Here is a 16,080-nt window from a genome sequence, read left to right as displayed (position 1 = left end):
GAATGCAGCCAGAGGATTTTTCAAATAAAGAATGTGGAAATAGAGAAGTGAAAGTTGCAACTCAGCCTCTGAATGCTAAAATGTTTTAAACAAAGATTTCCTGTTGAAGCTGAACCTTTGAAGTGCTATCTTAGGACACATATAAATCGTATTTGAATAAACCACTTAACGAACGTTTAGTGAAAGACAATTTATGCAACAGTCTATAAAGATTTACTTGGTGACATCTTAAAAAAAATTACAAGAACTGTAATTGATTAACTCAAGCATCAAGAACAGTACCGATGCCAAAAGGCAGTTCACCTCATTCCCAATGTTACTTCTAGCTGCCAGAAATCGAACAATTAAATCTGAACTAAAGTAAAGTAAATTCGGCATTCTAATTGATTAACCGATGATGATTAAAACCAATCTAAAGCTATAAATGATTTTGCCAATTTTTGTTGAAAAAAGTTCCTTTAAAACTTGACCAATCATGATCAAAATTGTACAGTTAATCAATGTAACACCAAAGTTTATTTCTACCAAATGAGAACAAATATTTTCAAAAGCAGGTCTGAGACGTTTTCGTCTGTCTTTTACAGACTTTTGCACAACTTCGTTTAATCTTCTTTTTCAAATGTTGAAGGGGTTCTCTCTGTGCGTGTTCGGCCTGCAAAGGAAAGCTCCGATACTGTAACACCGAAAGTGGAAGAGTATATTAGGTTTGTATAAGCGTGCGTTACTCGACAGCAGCAAGACTAAATACTTGAAACTGGGAATGCAATCAAGTTTGGAATGTGCAAAGTATAGTCATCAAATTTAAAGGGCTTATTTTGATATGAATGCTCAACAAATGTAGTATTATGATAGGTAAAGGGTAACTTTTAGTCGAGCTCTCTCAACTTGGGCATTTGTCAATTGCTTATTATGTCGGTGTGATGCAGTACGTTGTCAGTATTTAAATTTGTGAGTATTTAAATTTATTGTTTCAGTGGTAAGAAATATGCTTCACCCATTTCATAAAATTACTTCGAAGTAGCCAAGCGGCTAGGCGACTTTTTCATCAACTATTTCGTAAGATTAATTCTTTGCAACCGCTTGTACAATGACAAATAATTAAATTAATCTTAAATTTAAAATACATATCAAATTTATTGGAGTATGTATCAAGATTATACTAAACATTTTGTAAAAAGCAATATCAAAATGACAAGCAAGTACCGCGAAGTATTGAGGGGAAATCGATAGAGACTAGTTTTCCAGACAAATTTTATAATATATTTGATGTTGTTTTGTTGAGTGCTTAGATTGACGTTTAAACTAGTGAAATTCAAAAGGATATTTGTGAGAGTGACCTCTAATGAAGATTGACCCCAATGCATTGTATTTAATTTTCTATATTATTCATGTTGGAGCTTCTATTTAAATTTCTTTACGTTCAAAATATACAATACACACACATACAAAAAAGAAAACATACCCTTAATGCCAGCGCAAAATGGCATCATATCCTCATCAACTCATAACTGGATGAGAGAAATATTTGCATATGAATGAACTGAACTGTGAAGTGAGATGGAATTCGCGCAAATTGCGAAACGTCGCCTCATCGCATATTAATATGAGTCCTTGTGCATTGCTTATTATGTTGAAATATCATTATTATTGGCAAAAATTTAAAAGAAATAGTTTGAACCAAAAAACTCAGCGCTCCATTTTCTCAAGTAATTTAAACATGAGTTGAAAGCTCAGTTTATAGATAGAGCTGACCTTGGCCCAGAAGTATGGCGATTTACTAAAATTCATTACATATGTTTTTACAATGATATAGCCGACTAAATCGAATATAGCTTGAAAACTCTTAATTCCTTTTGGGATACTCCTCCAGTCCATCGAACATTTTTATAGCATACTCTCATGCGCGCTGAATAATAAAAACGCATACGTCGACTTTGCCCGGCAGTCATAAACGTAATTGCAGTCTGCAAGTCCTTGTGAGTGTGTGTGTGTGTGCTTGACAGCTTGACGCTTTATGATGAAATTTATATATGTGACTTTAATATTTCAGTGTGCCCAAAAGACTTGAAGATGACAAACCAATCAAAAGATATCTAGAGAAGGAGTAACAGAGGGCGAGAGCGAGAGGGAGAGGGAGAGAGAGAGAGAGGACAAGAGTGGCGAATTATAAAACGCAATATGTTGTGTGCCTGAAGAGCTGTCCTCAACGACGGCTTTATGCTGTCATTCTTGTCATCTTCAAGCATCATAAAGCTACAATCATCTCAAATTAAAACTTAATAAAACGTTTAGGGGGAGGTAAATAAAAAAGATATGGCAAAGCCTGTGATCTTGTGAAGTTATAATTGCGTAGCATAATTCATTTATATAATTGTAGTTCTTATTGAAAGTTAAGTTATGGGAAAAGAGAGAGTTCCATCAGAAATACTTTAAAAAATACATTATAAGACTTACGTGCTTAGTGAGTAAGCACTAAGCACAGCTAAACTCTAATATAAAAGCCCATTTTCACATTTTCATTATTTGATTCTGAATCTTAGAAAGGATTTTTTCTAAAAATTATTGTTTTGCATTTCTACGATTTATAATTAAGCTTCTTAATAATACAAAATATTTCTAAAAAAAAATAGAAAACACTCGCCATATTTTTGGCAAGTCCTTCTACATTTTTAGAATTTTGTTCCCCTTATATTTAGAAATTATTTCTAAAAACAAGAAAAACTTTGAATTTTTTAGGGCGATTTTCATTTTTTTCATTTCATTTTTTTTCTGAGTGTAGGTAGCTTTGTTTTTGTGTGTGTGATTGCAGTCCTTGTGCAAGCGATAACACAATAAATGTCGCAAACAAAAGCCAGCAGGTGACAACAACATTTGAGGCTACCTCCTTTGAAAAGTCATCAGTAATTGAGCACACAAAACTAGGCTATTTGTTATCACGATTTTGTTTGCCTATTGTTGTTACTGAAAGTAGAAGATATCCACAGTTGATTGCTGTTCAATTCACATAAAGTACGGTTTAATTTCGGTTATATTTTATGGTAAACTACTTTGGCAAGTTTGACAAAATATGTTTATTGGAATATCGCTTAATCGTTAGATTTCTAACCAAAGACAAAAATGAACTGTTTATTTGTGAAATGCCTATTTGATAACCTTGACCTTGACTTTTCGATGAAGTGCATTTTTGCCTTACAGGTAATTTGCACAGAGCGACTCATATATCATTTAACATAATTTTTTGAAAATGCGAGAATCAAAAGAGTCATTGGATTTGTAGAAAGAGCTTCAAAAGAAGTAATGAAATATAATTCGCAGGTTTAATAATAATTAATCAATATCGTATCCATATATTTAATATAATAATAATTGTTAAATTGTGCACAATAATGACTTTTGCTTCCGCTTATATTTCTAGAAATTTGTTGTACATTTTTCACAATAACTCAAAGCCCTTAACACTAGGTCTAAGACTTGAACGACAGACTTGAACGAGTCCCATTCCCATTTTGACTCTCAAGCTAGCGCAAGAGCTGGTATCTTGCAATCTTCGAGCAAAGTTGACCAAACTTATCTTCCTAGTTAGGAACGATTCATGTTAGGGTAATTAATATAGTCTCTCATAGTCAGCCTTTATCTTGCCTACGGACAATAAGTTGGACTTCTAATTGAAAAGGGTACGCGCCAAGAATTATTATCCTCCATAAGGCGGATGGATCCAGGGTCGTGGCAAAGGAAAATTTGGTTCTGTCGAGAAGTTGTGAACAGCTAAGAAGATTTATAAACTTAGGCAGCTTGTGGGGTTAGGTGGGTTGAAGAGTTAAAGAGTTGAATGTGAACTGTGGTTACAACTTTTCAATATGATTTTGATTTGATTTGCGAAAGCCCGTTTCAATTAGCGGTATGTCGTTTCTAATCAAGGCCTCGAATATATTTTTAGCATAATTGTAATTATAATCCTAATTAGAAGCCTGCTCTGCCCTTAAAAAGTTTCATTTTGTTTATCAGCTTGCGGAAATGAATCAACTTCATTTTGGGATTTTGCATGGAGAGATAGGCGGCACTCTACCACGTCTTGCGTATTTTATAATAAATAAAATAAAGTATACAAAATAAATGAAAAATAATAAAAGATGTATATAATAAAACGCGTAACTTATCAAAATTATTTTTGTAAGCAATTCTTTAAATTATTATGGCTTGTTTTATATTTCCCTTGAAATCTAGTAAATCTTTTAAATATTTCAAATTTTTTAAAATTTTAATTAAATTTTCAATTTTATTTTAAATTTAATTTAACATATTTTTACTTTTTCCGGAGCTGGGCTGAATATTTCAAAATGGTGTGGTTTTGAAATTAAGTTAAATACAAACGATGGCTTATACTCACTCACAAAAAAAAAAAACACAAATAAATTTTAATTTCAGATCGAAGTTTTTCAGCATCAGAAACTTCTTTAAGAAGCTTCTTTAACGGCAGGCTAAAGAATCTGTCGATAAGCGATAAGCGATAAACACGACGATGAGCAAACGGTCGATTCTTTTAAGGTGCTGTTGAAAATATGTAAAATGTATTGTATTGTAACTGTCGTCCATAAAATTCATTCAACTTAAATAGGTATTCATACATATCTTTTATGATCCTATGTATTTATAATTCTTAATAGATTTAAAATCTGTATCTAATATACCATTAGCATATTCAAGTTGAACTACAAGAAGGGCCTATTAGCACTCCTGGAGATGAGCTCATCCGCTGAAACCACTAATCAGACAATACAATATATTGTCTGCTTGGTGCTAAAACATTTAACACAATAATTTAAGATTTGGATTACTCTTTTCCAATACGAATACATGTGTCAATGTTTAAAAAATCGCTGAAGTTACCATATATGCATTTGAATAATATGTTCCTTGGCTCTTCGAGAACTAAGTGAATATATTTACTAATGGATTCTAAATATTCTATTGGCAGCTTAGCAGAATGTCAACTGAAATTCATGAATCAATTATTTAACATTCAAGATTTGCGTATAAGAGCGCTGTTATGCTCAAAATGGTACTGCCCGTTAACAGAGTGCAGATGATGTGCAGTTATCGATAACAGTGTGCGTATTCTCATGAAGCAGTTTTGTCGATATGATATCGAATCAGAAGCTAAAACGAAGCCGAACGAGGCGGATGTGTGACGCTCGCGCGCGCTTCATTTTGCATAAGTGCCGCAAAATGCGCGCGTGTTTCAGTTTCCATTTTCTGTTGTCATTTGTTGCTGCTGGCCAAGTGAATTCGCATTTGCATTAATTACCCACACAAGTATATATATATATATGTTCGCTCGTCTCCCATGATACTCAATAAGTACTTAATATTCAAAAAATAAAATAAAAAAAAAAACCGAAATAATTTCATTCAGCCAAACAAACTTGACAACAATAAATAATAAAAACTAAACTACAAAACTGAACGTGGTCCGTCGCTGAGGGACGACGTCGTCGTGTGCGATAAGCAAACCAAAGCAACAACAACTGCAACAAGCAAAGTGTGTGTTTATTTTATTTTCATTGAAGTTGCATTCTTGCCAGCGTCACTGCAACTGCGTTAACAGCAGCAGCAGCAACAATAACAGCAGCAGCAACAACAACAACAGCAGCAACAATAACAGCGACTGCAGCGTTAAAAGTTAGGATTTGTTTCAAAGTAATTAATTTTTAAAAACACACACACAGAGATGTTTGTGTGCATATTGAATTAAGTGCATAATATGAATAAACATTAGAATAATAATTGCACTTACTCGTTCTGTTTGTTCGTATTGTTTTTTTTTTACTGTGCTTTGCTTGTGTTTGTGTTTAATTAGTTTACCTGCGACACGCTCTGTCTTTGTTTTCAGTGTGTGTGCGTGTGTTATGTGTGAATGTGTGTTAGTGTTATTGGTGAGTTGATCTGGTTGCCTTATTTACTTGTCTCTGTTTTTCTGTCTCTGTTTCTGTTTTTGTTTTTGTTTTTCTTTTAGTATTTGTATTCGCTGTTGTTCTTGACAGCTAAACGCAACAGAGCGCGAACAAGCAGCAAACAGAAGTCAAATTACAAACGCTGATCATTTTGCATTCCCTCTCGTATTCTCATTCGCATTCGCAGTTTTTGTTTTTGTTTCTCTGTTCTGCAGCAGCATCAACAGCAGCAGCGATGATCATTTGCCTGCCTGCCTGCTTACTCTCAGCTTCAACTGTCAACTATCAACTCTCTCTCTCTCTCTTAGTCTCTCTTCTCATGCGCGTCGCTCGCTCTTCGTTGCGCTTTTCGCCTACTGCTGTTATCCAAGAACTGTGCATGGGTTAACTACGCAAGGTGGTTTATGTTGATGGACCACACTTAACAGCTGCTAAGTTTTGCCTGTGAACCGTATCCGTATTAAATATTTCGTAATGTAACACATTCTGCAGTCTGCAATTGCAACAATGCAAACCAAATATACAAAAACACAAGCAACTGCAACTACTGCAGCTGCTTAACAGCTACCACCTTCAACAGTTTCACCATGATCTGTATCTCTCACCGCCTCTCCTTTTCTCCCACTGTATCTATTGCTGTTTATCTCTTTCTTGCAATTACGCGAAAGCAGTTAACATGTGTAAGAAGAAAAACAAGAGGAGGAAGAAGGTGCAAAGCAGCAATTTCCTTTTTGGTCAAATGCATTAAATGCCATTTAATGGCATCGCCTCTTGCTGTGCCCTGCAACAGTCGTTAACAGGGCCACTTCACACGCGCTTCGCGGCATGCCACATTTTTAGTGGCACTTGACCACAACAAGGCAGGAAAACCATGGTCAAAACTTTTAGACAAAAACAGACCAAAAAGGCCAACATATCAGCATATGTTGCTGCTGCTGTCACAAGCAGCATGCAGCATGTGGACACCATAAGTTAATAAAATAAAATGAATAATTAAGTATTTAATTGCGTTCCCTTTATTCACAATGATATTCATGATATTCACGTCCCATTCTATAGATTGTTTTGGATTTATTTTAAACATAATTATCGTAATTATCACTATTAAGAAGATACTTAAAGTCAAATCGCTTAAACACATGTTGTATATAATCGCAAATCTGCTTAACATATCGATTTCTATAAATAATGCATAAGTGGTGCTATTATTTGAATTCAAAGAGAATACCAAACAATATTAAATTAAAAATCAAAATTTGAAAAAATTGCAAATGTAATTGTTTTTTCCTTTGATCAGCAACAAAATATATCTTTGTGGATCTAATATTTTTTCGCAGCTGCATATCCTCCGCCTCCCTGCTTTCCCTAGAACAATAAGATACTTTCGTTTCTGAGAATTATCTTTTTGTATATTTGAACATTGAGATATAGCCAACCAATTGATACATAATACATTGTATTAAGATCGTATGAGAAACACAGATTTAGCCTAGACGTAACTCTCTCTCTCTCTCGATCTATTGAAGTTGAAGCAATCCTAAATTGAAGTTGAATAAAATGTACAATTTCTCCGAGTGTATAATGCACATTGCACACACATACTTATACTAAGTAAGCAAGTAATGCCGATACGTTTGACGTTGAACGTTTGACTAATCTCATATTGAATTTCAACGCTTGACGTTTGTCTGGCAACCCATGCGTTAAGCAGGCGTTTACAGTGGGCTGGTGGGAGGGTGCAGGAGGGTTACGAAAGTGCGCACACCACTTGCACATAATCTAGACGCGGCGACGGGAGCAACAGCAACAGCAGCAACAACATCAGTACTATAATCTTACGTAAGCATCTCAATGTCAGTTTGAGTTCTTCTACAGTTTTGCAGTTTAACAGCTCTGCAAATATTATCTGTAAATGATATCACAACAGCAGCTAACATTTTAATTACAGTTGTAAGCGATCTTAAGAGATACATATATTGGGAGAGGGAAATAGATAATAACGAACAAAGAAAATATACTTAAAAAAGGAAGATAGCGTTTATATTCTATTTCTGAAATGAAATTTTTCGTCTTGAGTTCAGTAAGATCAGTTTCGGAAAACTTCAAATGAAAACATACACAACTTAAAACTAATATGTACATATTTATTATGGTGCGATTTGTTGTACAAATACAAACACAATACAAACAAAATACAGCTACACAGATACTTTGAGAGACGCACGCGCTTAAGACCAGTTTCAGATTTCGATTTTGTCGCTGAAAACCTCTCGACAAATTTCCGAAGTGTGAAGCGACACTAACATTAACATTAACATCAACAGCAGCAACGACGACGACGTCGGCAGCGACTGCAAAAACAGCTGTTTCGTTTTGTCTCGTTTCGAACTGAAAGCAAAGCCAAAGCGAAGCGGGTTCTCATGTCCGTCCAGCTGTCCAGTTGCTCAGATCGTCGAATTCTGATCGATTTTTGGTGTTATTCAGCTTGCAAATTAGGTTTTTATTATACCCTTTCAGCGGGTATTCAATTTTTGTGAACACATTGAAACGAATTGAATTATTGCCTTTCTGTTCTCATTAAAGCTATTAAATAATTCGATTGCTTTTATTATTAGTTAAGAGGCTTCAAAATCGTTAAGTTATCTTGATGCTAGTATAGTTAAATAGAGTAGTTTATCAATTGTTGGTCCAAAATTAACTCATGTAGCATGACATTTGAGCTGCAAATATGAATAATTGAAATCCAATAAGCCAAATATCCAATTCAAAAATGTGTCATTGAACTCAAGACTTGCAGCTACAATTGTGGTTGCCACCACAAGTACAAATATATAAATATATATTTCAAATATAACAAGTTCTTAGATAACAACATCCCATCCATATATTTATATCTACATATACTGACTAATTTATATTAAAAACTGTAAAAATATGTATTTGTTTCCTGCAACTATTTCTAATGCGCCATCTCTCTCTATAGGTTCTCTACGTTCTCATATAGGTGGGAAGATATTATAACAGTATAACACATTATAACAATTGAGAGTGGTACTTACGTAACTCTCTCAACGTAAACCGATTGTAAAAATAGCGATGTTGTCGATTGATTTACAATTGTGCTAGAGATCGATGTAATTTTTGGACAATCGATCGAAGGGCAAGTACAAGTGAAAAAAGATTTAATTTCATTGAATTACTTCTGCAATTACTTCATGCAATTTGGAATATTGATTTAGTTTTCTATATAAATAAAGTTATTTATGTAATTATTGATCAATATATCGATAATTGAAAATAATCGGTTTTGGATGTTCGTGCAAACCCAATAAACTCAAATATTTCGCCAGAAATACAATAAATTCAATTGAATATATTTAACAGCTGAGTGCAGGGTATCTGTTAGTTAGGCATCATTATCAACTAGAGCGCTCTCACCTTACTTGTTTGGCTTGTTGTTGTTGTGGTTGTTGTTGCTGGTGCTGTTGTTGTGGTTCTAAGTCAATCGCCGGGAGTCGAGTCGTGAATCAGACTGAATCTGAATCTGACTGAATCTGTGACTGTGACTACGACTGCGGCGAGGTGACGTAATGCGTATGCCTAAAATGTCATTTATACGCTTCAGCAGATCAAGTATCAATTACAATCAATCACACAAAATCGTTGGCCAATCATTTTTGTGGGTCATGCATTTGATTAGACGCCAATTGGCTCTTGGCTCTTAACTGTTGACTCTTGGCTCATCCACCCCAAAAAGTTGACACTTTCAAAGGGAAGATGGTCAGGGTCAGCCAATGCCTGGATAAGTCAAAATATTAACAATTTTGGTCAACTACATTAATGAGGGACTGCATTGTAATTGTAAATGAAAAAATGAACAATGCTCAACAAAAACACAAATTGGCCACAGAATATACTAACTGAACACACACACACACATATATCTACATTATATACATACAATTTGTTTATTTATATATCAGTTAGCACCTGTGGAGAGCTGAAAGCTTCATGGAAGTGCAAAAGTTTTTCTCGCCTATTTCGAGTTGCTGCTTCAAAGTAAATTATAATTATCTAAAAATAGCCTCAAATTAACGTTTCGACAGATTTCCCCACTTGAGGCCACTTTTCTCACATACTCTCAAGATACTTTATCGACTTGTTGCTGTTGTTGTTGTTGTAGTTTTTGTTGCTTTGTTGATTTGTCAGCTGCTTGCGTAGGAATTGAATGATGATATCGGATTACCAAAAGCTTTCCGTTTCATGTTGCACATTGCGCTTTTGTTTCACACAAACGCATACACAGACACACACACACACACACGCACATTGCGTGCAACATCTTGCCAACACCTTTGCATACCCTGTTCCCATTCGAATTTATTCAAACGGGTAACATTTGGTCAGTTTGTCCTCACTGACAGACTAATTGACCGACTGGAGTGCTCATTGGTTACACTCAGAGAAAAAATCGATCGGAATTTTTTTTTCTGAGTGTGGGGAAATTTGATTTGTGAGAAGATTTGGGTTTCAGTTTTGAAGCCATCTTGTTAAACTCTAGAGGATATTTCATCTCCAATACGAACAATCGGCCGGGATTTGAATCGTTTGTTAATGAAATTTAAATCTTCAAACTTTGGCTATTCCTTTGCAAAATATTGGTCAAGTTTAGAGATTATTATTATGTATTAAGGTTGCATAAGAAACACAGATAGGCAGATGTTAAGGCATACAAGCGAGTAGGAAGATAAGTTTTGGGCTCGTGAAGAAATTCTATATATATATATATATATATATATATATAGATCTACAGGCCTTAAGGTTATGTTTTCTTAAGTGGGCTAAAACAAAATTATTTTTTTAGACATCCGTGAATAGTAACATATATTATATAAAATCTCTTAATGAGGAGCAGCTAGATTCCCTATGGCGTCTAAATGAAACCATTTGCTAGCTGTCAGCATTTTAGATGTACATGTCTATAATTCTCTATTATATAAAAACATACATATATATATACTTCAACCGGACAATTTACAGATTGGCTCATATTGTTTGCATCCCATCCCGATCGAAAATTTGCCAAATGTAAATATTCAACTTGTTTTCGTACATTGAATGTTTTCTTAATAGCAGCGGCAACAATTACTTTTGAATGCCACCAAGAACTCGAGAAAGCGTGCTCTGTTCGAAAGATCGAGGAGATACCCTTTACTCAGTTAAACTTAGTTAATTATATTTTTTTTGCATTTAGGCTTCGATGGTAAAGAAGTTGAAGAGAATTGAGTGTTAAAAATGGAATAATTGCTGCTTTTTCCATAGTCAGATAAACTGAATAATTTAACAATCTTAAGCAAAAATACAAATAAATATGTTTTAATTTGCGTGTACCTTCGATTTAACACATCTGTCTTAGGCAAACCCTTTTTAATATCAGATCAGAGTATTACACAGTCGGGTATGCCCGACAATTATATTCTGATATGTTTGATTTTTTTCTTGTTTTGCCTATTTACACTTTGGCGCGTATTTATCTTTCAACTTTTCGAGTTTGTGCCTAAAGTTCATGACCGTGTGGCGGCGTAAACAAATGTTTAATAATGAATTTCTCAATACTCATTCAACATGCAACATTAACACAAATAACAGGGAGCAATTGTATTGACAATGCTGGTTGTCGTTCTCGAATTCGAAGCCAAATTCGAATACGGGCCTATGGCTAGCATTAAATACACGTGCGAGAGTTTATTCGAAGGTCCGCTAGACATAAACACAAATCATAAACATAGGACTAAATTAGCATATACCACTGATTTTTATGCTCTAATGCCGAATATAGAAGAGTATCTCAGGTATGTACATATATTATACATATATATACATACTTGTCCATGTCCGCGTCAGACAAGGTCTTTTTTTTTTTAATTTATTCCACAATTAAAAAAAAATGTTTCATATATAATATTAAAATTGTATAATTAAATTACATTTTGAAATGAAAAAGAAGGTAAATGATATAAATCTGGGTGTATTCAAATCAATCAAAGAAGAAAAATACCACTCAAACCAACATTTTTTAAACATTCACAGCTTAGTAGTAATATGTAAAGTAAAACCTCAAGTTTCCCTTTATTCTTAATATAGATTGTGATAAAAATTCGCTCGTTCTGTTTATGTTGATGATGATGATCGCTCGCTCATCGGCCCATTGAGTCAGATACGCATAGAGCCCATAAAAATCGTTTGCTTTCCATCGCTTATAAACACAGATGGTGATGCATTTATATTTTTAATGATCCCACTTTACGTATCCCTATTTAGGTTTGTTCTAGAACAGAGATCTTCTGATCTCTCTTTCCTTAAGAGCTCTATAGTTTGTCATGGAATTAAATTTCTTTATATACTTTTTCTGGTGAGTTTGAATCTAGTACTCTGATCTGGTCATCAGTCTTATCAAGCTGGACATTATATGTCTGTTCATCTGCAGACCTGTCATGAATGACATGAGTTAACTGATTGCCCATTTTTATCCAGTTTCACTTGGCCCATCGCACCGCGTCTCATCCCACATTTTTGAAAGAACAAACAATGTTTGCTCCCGTCGAAATTGGTTTTCGTTATTTACTTGTGGTCTGCTTGCATTATCTTGGCTGATTTTCTATTTGCATATCATAAAACATTCAAAAGTCCCAATTGGAATCTTAATTAACTGTTTGATTTGAACGGGTTGAAACGGGATGAAAAGTTGGCCGTATCTGTCAGCGACAGCAACTGCGTCAACTTTTGTTCTTACACTCAGAAAAAAAAATCAGCATCGATTTTAGTAAAATGCGCTAAAAAATAAAAAGCTTTCCTAGTTTTTAGAAATTTAGAATTGGAAATCTTAGGTTTTTGCAAGCCATAATCATAAATTTTAGAAATTTGCTATCTGAATAATATGGTGACCAGCAAAATGTTTGGTGATTTGCAAAAACTTGGAACTTTTTTTTTATCTGAGTGTAGTTAGTGTGTTGTGCCTGTTTAGCTTGTGATTGGCAAATATGGATTCTACATAAAAACACACAAAGAGCCACACAAACAAACACAACAAGAACAAATTGACAACGAAAAGACAAAGAAAATTATTCGAAATATTTTTGAAATTAAGAGTGAAATATATTCTGTTATTGTAATTTGTGACTGAGCAAGTTTGCAGTGCGATAATAAATATAATAAAATAAAATCAGTTCACTGTCAATGTTGACAATTCATTGTGTGTCTGAGAGCTGAGCGTGTGATTGTATTAGTGGATTTTGGATCTAGCCACTGTCACTGTCACTGTGCCACAATTATGGGCTAATGCCGCATATTAAATATTAATATCAAATTTATGCATAATCATAGCAAAAGCCGCCACGCGCCAGAAGCGAAGGCAACAAACATTGATAGCTCTCTCAGCTCGAGACAGATACCCTACGAACAAATATTAAATAGCTTAATGAATGATTCGCACAATATATTTAATCTTTGTAGTTATCTGTTCTATTTTGCAAATAGGATGCGTTGTTGTAGGCACATATGTATATATATATATATATATTGGTATATATTGAATTCTTATGAAAGATGCGTGAGATTGACGCTACAAATGGCAGAGCATTCAAATTAGTAACATCAACATCTGCGCAACAATGTCTTGATTATCAACTAACAGCTGGAAATGATGCTGATGTTGATGTTGCCTATGTGAAGAGCGCTTCACATCGTTGATTGCAATGCCTGCCGCCAGGTGTCGCTCTGTGTGATAAGCCATATGCCGTAGCGATTGACCAATGTTATCGTTTGTAAAATGGATCGATATTTATCGAGCCATAGAAAATAAAAAACATACGCTTTCAATTCCACGACTTATCAAATGGTAAACATTAATAAAAAATATATATTATTATTCGATTGTGTTATTATTATTCTCGCAATCCACAATGATCCCTTTCAAGCTGCAATTCGTATATTGCCAGCCAACAAATGCACTTTGACAAATGACATAATCCCTATTAATAATGTTACAAAAAACAAAACGCTTTAAAGTTCTGCTGTTGCCGCTGCTGCTGTTGTTAGTCAAGTGCGACAAGTGGAAAACATGAGACAGACAGTAAGAGGATACGAGTGAGCGAGCGAGATAGGAGGAGGAGAACGAATGCGAAAGCGAAGGCATTGAGAGTATTGAGTGCACTCTGTCTGTGGGCGAGAATAGCGCACCCGACACTACTTAATTGCAGCGTAGACGCAACGCAGCGCATACAATGACGTATGTACATACATACATTCAATCATACGTACATACATACATTCAATCATACGTACATACATACATTTGTACATACGTCAACAGCGTGCACAGCGTGGGGAGCTCAGTCACAGCTTCTGTTGACAATGGTTGCTAACTAAAACAACAACAGCAGCAAAAGCAGTCGAGAGAGAAAGAGAGAGATAGAGTAGAGAACGAAGCTTCTCAAGTGCCTGAGCGCAATGTAATTTGATATGGAGCTTTCGGAGATAATGTATCTGATCAGATGAGAGCACAGCTGCCAAACAGCAGCAGTTACAGACTCAACCGCCTCAAAACAAATTCAATTTTGTTTTGTATCCTCAGGCTGGCCTCAAACTAGTTTCAATAAATACTCATAAAAACGTTTTATTCATGTGACGTCAGAGATGAGTCAAAAATGAAAAGAGAATAAGAATGCGCTAGTCGAGAGAGCTCGCCTAGGAGGTCAGACGGACATGGCCAAATTTGTGGGGTCGAAGATGCCTGTCACACACTTTTGGACAACTTCATAACACCCTAAGTAAGGCGTTGGGAGTTGTGTATAAAGTGTCTGGCTCTACAATGACAAAGCAAACAATGAAGAGTGCTCCAATCAAGAGTGGCTGGTGTCATATACCCTGAACACTCAAAGAAAATGGAAAATGAGTATAATATTTTCCACTCAAATCTCTCAATGCCTAGAAATTAAAAAGACAAGTAAGAACGATTATATTTTTGCATCTAATTTTATTTATATTTTATTAATTATGGAATCTATTAGTTATTGTAATCCCGAGTTTAGGATTTGTTGTCCATATGAGAAGCTTAAAACACGCATATTGACTTGGTTTGGTTTGGATATCTTGGTATACAAAAAACTTTTTCATACTCAAGAACTTGATATCTTATCTTATATATCCTTATATATTTTATATATATGTTTATATCTAATATTTGTAGTGATATTGATCCGATGGGATCTTATCTTATATATCCTTATATATGTATATATCTAATCTTTATAGTGATAGTGATCCGACTGGATCGGCTATGACATTTGTGGTGCTTACATCCAAGTATATGTATATTTAATATATATAAAGATAAAATATCTGTAGTTTGCGGATGATGCAGACGAGAATGGGTAGATCGACGCCTCTGTTTTTGAACATTTTTGGTCTGATTGGGTTTTTTTTCGAAGTTTTCTCCAACCTTTTGTTTTTGTTACGTTCCCCAATTATTTCCCAGTTATTATTTTGAATTATTTTTCTACATTTTATAGTTTTTAATCAATTATTTTATACTTAATCCTTAATCTAAAATTACAACACATTATACATATAAATAAATATATACTTAACGGGTTTAAAGAGTTCTAATTTTGCCTGTTTGCATTTGCACACCTTCATAACAGCCCTTTTTTCCGGTGAATCGCAATCGTGATGAAATTGTGTGGAATGTGTATTGGCCTTCGTCTCTGGGCCTTCTGTGAATTTGTCTCACTTGATTTCTTGGTTTTTGGTTGCCCCCCGCAGCTGATTGTTCGTTGTTCACTCGCTCAAATTTCGTTGGTTATGGCAGAAAACGACATGGACAACATGTAAGCATGCATTACTCAAGGGGGTTTTGCTAGAAGATACCCTGCATCCAGCTGTTAAATCATAAAGAAAATAAAATTAACTCAATCATAATCCTTATTACACATAGAAATTCAGACACGAAAACGCAGACAGGCAAGTATGGATAGACCGGCTTGGCTGTTCAAATAAATATATACTTTATTAGGGCAGAGATGATTCCTTCTGTACAACTTCATAATACCTCTTTTAGCCATTTACAATG

The 16,080-nt window shown here is 34.7% G+C and overlaps 1 protein-coding gene across 1 annotated transcript in view; it reads left to right on the top strand.

Annotated features, from left to right (window-relative positions):
• The first annotated feature begins 5,199 nt into the window (after positions 1-5,199).
• Positions 5,200-16,080, top strand: part of LOC6565535 (adenylate cyclase type 9) — a 42,689-nt gene continuing 31,808 nt past the window's right edge. Inside the window, exon 1 of the mRNA XM_001992648.3 lies at positions 5,200-5,697. The gene's annotated coding sequence lies outside the window, so the exon portion shown is untranslated. The remainder of the gene's footprint in view (positions 5,698-16,080) is intronic.

The sequence above is a fragment of the Drosophila grimshawi genome, unplaced genomic scaffold, assembly GCF_018153295.1.
Source record: "Drosophila grimshawi isolate 15287-2541.00 unplaced genomic scaffold, ASM1815329v1 contig_848, whole genome shotgun sequence".
Classification (NCBI taxonomy): Eukaryota; Metazoa; Arthropoda; class Insecta; order Diptera; family Drosophilidae; genus Drosophila; species Drosophila grimshawi.
Note: the sequence above shows the minus strand (reverse complement) of the source record. Positions and strands in the feature narration are given on the sequence as shown.